Below are 6447 nucleotides of genomic sequence, written 5' to 3'. Positions count from 1 at the left end.
AAGAACGCACTACAATACACAAATAGCACCATAATCAGAACTTACACGAATACTGCTAGAAGCATAGAGGGACCATGTTTTCTAAAGCATATTAGCAGAACATACGGAAGATGTAGCTTAGGCATTTATGTTATTAGCAACACAAGTATCTTTACCTTAAATAATGGGTGCATTAACGCACCCTCTTTTACTATTAACACCACCCTGACTTAGTGGAGGCTTATGCTGTAGATTGGCTTGTGAGATGGCTAGGGAGTTACAGCTTTTTCCTATAGTCTTGGAGTCAGACTGTCTCAATCTGGTTAAAGCTACTCAGTCTGATATGGAGGATTCTGCTTTCGGCATGATCGTTGAGGATATTAAACATGATCTGTTGTCTCTTAATTCTTCTTTTTTTAGTCATGTTTTCAAAGAGTCCAACTTGGTAACGCATAAGCTAGCTCGTTTGGCTCTTAGTTGCTCTTCTCCTTCCCGTTGGGTCGGTGCCCCTCCTGGGGAGTTACAGGGTTTGCTTGCATCCCCTCCGTGTAATCGGTGATTTTTTCAATAAAGTTCTCTAACGTATTCGATCAAAAAAAAAAAAACACACCCCTGACTATTTTTGTTTACAAACTACCTAAATTACCCTCATTTAAATTTCCTTTTTGTTTTTATTTTTAACAACTAAATTATCTTGGAATCCTAAACCCACTTGCATAAACACTCATTTATCCGTCAAAACTCATCTACTTTAAAGCAAAACCCACTTCGTGCAGACCAGTCATTCCTCTCCGTTGAAACCTATCAAATTCAAAGCAATCATGGAAGAAGAAGAAGCAGATTCAGACCCATCTTTGGAGGAAGTTATATCTGTGATTTGCAATGGAGACACAACAGAAGATCAAGACTTTAGTGATCATTCGAACCCTCTTAAATCAATCGTTCCTGGTAAGATTCTAAACGATATGATTATGTATATTTGGTTTTGGTTTTGGTGTATTTCAATCTCTCTCTCTCTCTCTCTCTCTCTCTCTCTCTCAGTTATTTCAGTCTTACTTGTTTTATTGACCTTAGTTGATTGATAATATTGAAATTGTTATGCTTTGCTAGTTTTGGTTATTCGATTGCTTTCAAGCTGTATTGGAATTGTTGATACCCAACTTTTGTTTGTATATATAGCCTTTTGATTAGATAAGTCTTAGGGTGTTCTGTTCCGGCTAAGTATAATTGACCTAGTTCTCTCTCTTTATCCCGTTTCTCATTCTATATCAAACTAAAATGACTAAAACCCAATTCTAGAAGCTGGTTGGAGCTGGCAGGAAGTGAGATAAAATTTAGAGGTAGCTGAAACAATCTTATTAGCTAAAGCATATAGTTAACTTCATGTTGCCTTCAATCCTTTGTATGATGTCTAAAGAAAAACAGAAACTTGACTACATAATAAACCTGGGAATGTTTAGTGTTGGAGGGGTATTGGTACTTTCATACATGATTAAATAGAGAGCTAGCCAAACACAAAAGTACGTAAGAACATACGACGGTTGAGGGAGCGGCAGAGATGGATTGGGAGAGAGATCGGGGTGGAGAGAACAAATGGGAACTGAAGAAGGAGAAGTGATGCGCCTTCATTTTCAACAACTGTTTTGACTTTTTATTTGGGCGGGGAAGATAAGTGGGAAAGGCGAAATGAAAATTTAGACCCCGCCTTCATTTTCGATAGGAGCGAGACTTTAGATAGAGTTTCCATTATTATTATTATTATTATTTTTAGACTAAAATGGTCAATCATAGCACTTAGTGAATAAACGCTATTATTAGTGCTATCAATATGCAATATTCTTGTAGTGGCAGTTGTGGTTTAAGATGATCCTTGTGGCATTAAATCAGTGGTTTTAGAATTTAGATTTAAATATGGACATGGTTGCTTTAATGTGAGAACAGCAAGGTTTTTTTTTTGTTTTTTGTTTTTTGTTTTACCAGGGTTGTTCAAATTATTCCTCAAATTTGAGGTTACAAATATGCAGTACAAATGACTCATTAGCATCTGATCGGCAGTTAGGGCTGCAATACTACAATAATAGCTTTAGCTAGATTTACTGCAAGTGAATTGATTAAATGTATTAATGATGGGGTGTGAATAGAAATTTATTGTTTAAGTGGGTTTAAGATTTCAAAATAATTTAGTTGTTAAAAATAAAAACAGAAAAGAAATTTAAATAAGGGTAATTTGGGTAGTTTATAAACAAAAGTGGGTCATGGGTGTGTTAATAGCAGAAGATGATGTGTTAATAGCAGCACTCTAAATAATCACACAATAATCACACGAGGGAAAGTTGATGATGGTTAAAATAAAGAAGTCATAAACATATATAAGAAAAGGTAGCTTGATTACTAAGCAAGAATGAGGACAGTATCGATACATTGGAATACAATCACACATGTCATCACCTTCAACATTCTCAACTCGATCACTCTCCTTAGCAACAGACACAACATGAAGTAGTCCAAGGACAAGCCTATAAAGTAGTCGGGCCAAGCTTGCATCACATTAATAAATGGATTAGGTCGCAGAAGAGTTCGCTTAGAAGAATACAATAATTTTTTCATTATATAAAGAAATTTTATACCTATATAACCATAAAACTTCAACTAGAATTGTAAGGCTTTAACCCGGCGGGGTTTGGAAATTCTCGAGGGGGCTGAGATGAAGCCAGGCCCAGGAGGGGGTTTGGAAATAGTTTTCAACCAGCAATAGACGCACCTCGGTTAGTACCTCATTAGCTGCGTCATTGCCCCAAGCGCAAAGATGCTTTTCTCTAAGGGTTACTTTGCCTTTTATAGAAGCAATACCGACTCAGCCTCCTCTATTACCCGATGTGGGATGTTGTCCGACTGTAGTAGGAGAAGAGAAGGCACTACATGTACATGTAATTATGTAACTGAGTTTTATATATATTACACACATGAAAAGAAAATATTGATCCAAGATCAACTGATATGATTGTTTTAACTCTGCTGAGGTAATTCCTTGAGCTTGTTGATAGCCCAAGAACAAGGCTACTTAGAAATTAACTGCCAGAACAACTGGTGACATTGCCTTACCGGAATAAGTGCAGCCATGCTAGCTTTAGCCGTATTTCAGTAGGCGGTGGGACAAAGGTGTTTGTGTTTAACTTTTGGGTGGGGTTAGATTTCTTGTATACATTGTGGTGAAATTGGAACCTCAAGGGTAGAAGGCGAGGATCACACTAGAATGTCATGGGGCTTCCATGGCAATCAATAGCATCAACTACTCCAATCTCAATGGCACGTTTCAGTGATTTTACCACTACAATATTCGAAAACTGAGCACATATTTCCACACTTCCACCTTGGCACGTTCCTCTTCTTTCTCTTCCAAATTTAGCTCTCTTTGTATATCTTCCATATATTTTGTTGTCTGTGCTTGTTCTATTGTTATATCACAATTTTGTACACAGTCCAACTAATCCATCAATTTCATAGGGGTATTACAAGAACTTATTGATCTTTGTTTAAGTATTATTTCCAATTAATACAAAGTACCTGATACATTCTGTAAACTCATGCATTTTGATAGCACAAAACATGTACAGCTTCAAAACTTGAGCACATTTTCAACACGCATCGCATATATAACCCCCTTATTATTAGACACAAACAGCAGACCAACCCCATCGCATCTTGGATAGAAGATCTGAAATAACCAGCACTACGTGCACCTCGCTTGGAAGCTCATCAGCTTCATCCTTGCCCCAAGTTCTATGCGGTGATGATGCTCTGATTGCTTTACCCTGCATGTATTTCCGGTACTAACATCAAAACACGTCATACTATGTTCTCATGCCCAATTCCATGAAATGAGTACCAATTTTATGGTAAAGAGCAAATGCAAGTTACACAACTTGGACTTCATACAGATATATAAACATATTGACAAACTAATATATTTGCAGCTCACAGTGCAAACTCTTTAACAAGCCTTAAGATCTACATTTTCTAGAAGCCGCTCTTATTTTGTACCATGTACGTGTAAGGAGTTAAAGCAAGAAGCTGTTCCTACAATCATTAAACTTGCAGCAATCACACTTGTAGTTTTAAGTTTGGAGGTGTTCATATTTCACAGGCCATAGTTCCATAGCATTCTGGGACTATAGTCAAGTGCAAAAAACCTCTATTAGTATATATTGTGTTGGCATTCTTATACAAAATGCTAGGATGCCGTGCATGTACATGATTCATGTGTTCCCTAGTTGGATATGATAATTTCTATCACTAATTCCGATTTAGTTGGATTAGAATTATCTTATATAACTAGCTTGTTACGTTGGAAATAAGTCTTACTTTGATTAGGACTTGTATGTGTGGGAAAATAAGGAAACCTATTGTGATTAGGTTTTATGTGCATGAATATCTGATTGAACTTCCTTATTAATTCTAATTTGATTAGTATTAATATTGGATTTAAATTCTCTATATTTTGCTATGCTAATAAGTAAGGAAAGAAGTTCTAATGTGATTAGAAATTCCTTCATTTACTATCAGATTGTGATATCAAGATTTATATTTATCTTGTGTATTCTTTTGACAGGATATTGCAATATTGAAGATAGCAAAATCAAAGTGATAAAGAATTTGTCAAGGATTGAAGATTCACGGTTTTGATCTCAATCAAGATAAATCACTATACATAGCATTCATGATTTTCTAATTATGTTCTATGTGATTACATGCTGCATTAAATGAGTTTCTCAAATAAAAGATATCTTTGTCTATGATTGATTTGTTTTAAACTCTGATGCGCATTTGTTTTGAAAAATATCTTATCTGCCTAAAATGACTTTGGTTTAAATTGGAAAAATTGTGTTTTCCCAAATTATAGCAGATTAGTTGATTGATATATTTTCCATATCAAAACAAAGTGATAGTTGACATATTGTTGTGATTATCTTAAACAAATCATTATGTGTTGATGTGCATTAACTGAGGGGGAGAAGTCTCTTTTCCATTAATAGGTTTTTGAGAAACTGAAAAGGCAGAGTTTTGGAGAATAGAAAAAGCTTTGATACATTGTTTCTGAGTTCATATTGTGTTCATGCTATTTCTCTCATCTCTCATATGTTTGATATGATCTTCATTATTCATTTGCATAAGTGATTGAGATCAGTGAAGTTGAAAAGAAAAGAAGGCGTGTTCAGTTTCTTCATATGCGTATCAGATTCAAGGAGAGTTAGAATAGGGTTATCAGTTGTAAGGTCAAGTTAGTTTGGAATACTAGTAAAGTAATTGTGTTGAATATCACTACTTGATAGATCTGTAATCATTCTTACTTTATAGTGGATTTGATTTAGTGTGGACTACTTTAAAAGTCTCGCAGTGACATTTCCTCGAGGGAGGTTTACACTGTTGTTAACAAACTTTGTGTTCTTGTGTCTGTTGCTTTTGATTTGATAAAGGATTGAATCAACATATTCAATCCGTCCATATTTTGTTCCATTCTATACTTTCAACCGCCACTTTTGTTTTTCACAGAATGCTATGGAACTATGGCCTGTGTTAAGAACATCAGAAGCTTTTAGCTTAACAAGTCTCTGACAAGAACTTTCAGTGCAGCTATTGGCCAAAAAAAATAAAACTTGGAAAGCTATTTTATGAGCACTAGCACAGAACACAGTATGCATGTTTGGATCTAGTGGCTAAAATTTTATAAATTAATTTGTAGCTTCTTTTAGATAGTAAAGTGAACCACCTTCAAGACAGTGTTCATAGAATGGGTGACTGACAGCCTGCTGATCAGTCTACTTGATGAAGCGTGAAATGGCGCCAGCCAATGCTTGGATTTCAAGCTCAGCTGCACATGCCATCTTCATTGCAACATTTTTCGCATTCTCTGTGATGAACATTGAGTTAGTAATTACCTCAACAATAAAGATTTTTACAGCATAAAATAAATTCCCCAGAATGAATGTTAGGCACTGACTATTGAGGAGATTGATCCCGAGTAATCAGGGACATATTCAGTATCAAATATTCTGTAATTAGATTGATATACTTACCATAGCTATTCCTAGAATAGTGGATCAGATTAGAATGCTTTCTGTATATAAAGCTGTATCACACATGATGAATGAAATCAAGAAGTCTTTTCTTCACTCTATAATTCTCTTTATGGTACCAGAGCATACGATCTTGAGCGCATAACTTTTCTACAGAATCAACATACCTCATGGCTGGCGATGATGATCAGAAAGTTGTTCCTGAGCACAAGAAAGGCTCAGACACATCTGCAGTATCAACACCATGGGAGAATCCTAATCATTCACTCTACATGCATCATTCCGATCAACCTGGCATGATTCTTGTGCCACAAGCATTGACGGAAGACAACTACATCGACTGGGCTGACTCGATGTCCATGGCACTCGCAGTCAAGAACAAATATGGTTTTAT

At 35.8% G+C, this 6447-nt stretch overlaps 1 non-coding gene across 1 annotated transcript; it reads left to right on the top strand.

Annotated features, from left to right (window-relative positions):
- Positions 1 to 755: 755 nt before the first annotated feature.
- LOC101311934 lies at positions 756 to 5444 on the top strand. The gene is made up of 2 exons (XR_185501.1): positions 756 to 927; positions 4589 to 5444. It is a non-coding gene; the product is annotated as an uncharacterized LOC101311934 (transcript).
- The last annotated feature ends 1003 nt before the right edge of the window (positions 5445 to 6447 follow it).

This window comes from Fragaria vesca, unplaced genomic scaffold (genome assembly GCF_000184155.1).
Source record: "Fragaria vesca subsp. vesca unplaced genomic scaffold, FraVesHawaii_1.0 scf0513126, whole genome shotgun sequence".
Classification (NCBI taxonomy): domain Eukaryota; kingdom Viridiplantae; phylum Streptophyta; class Magnoliopsida; order Rosales; family Rosaceae; genus Fragaria; species Fragaria vesca.
The sequence above is the reverse complement of the archived record's forward strand: the minus strand, read 5'-3'. Positions and strand labels throughout refer to the sequence as shown.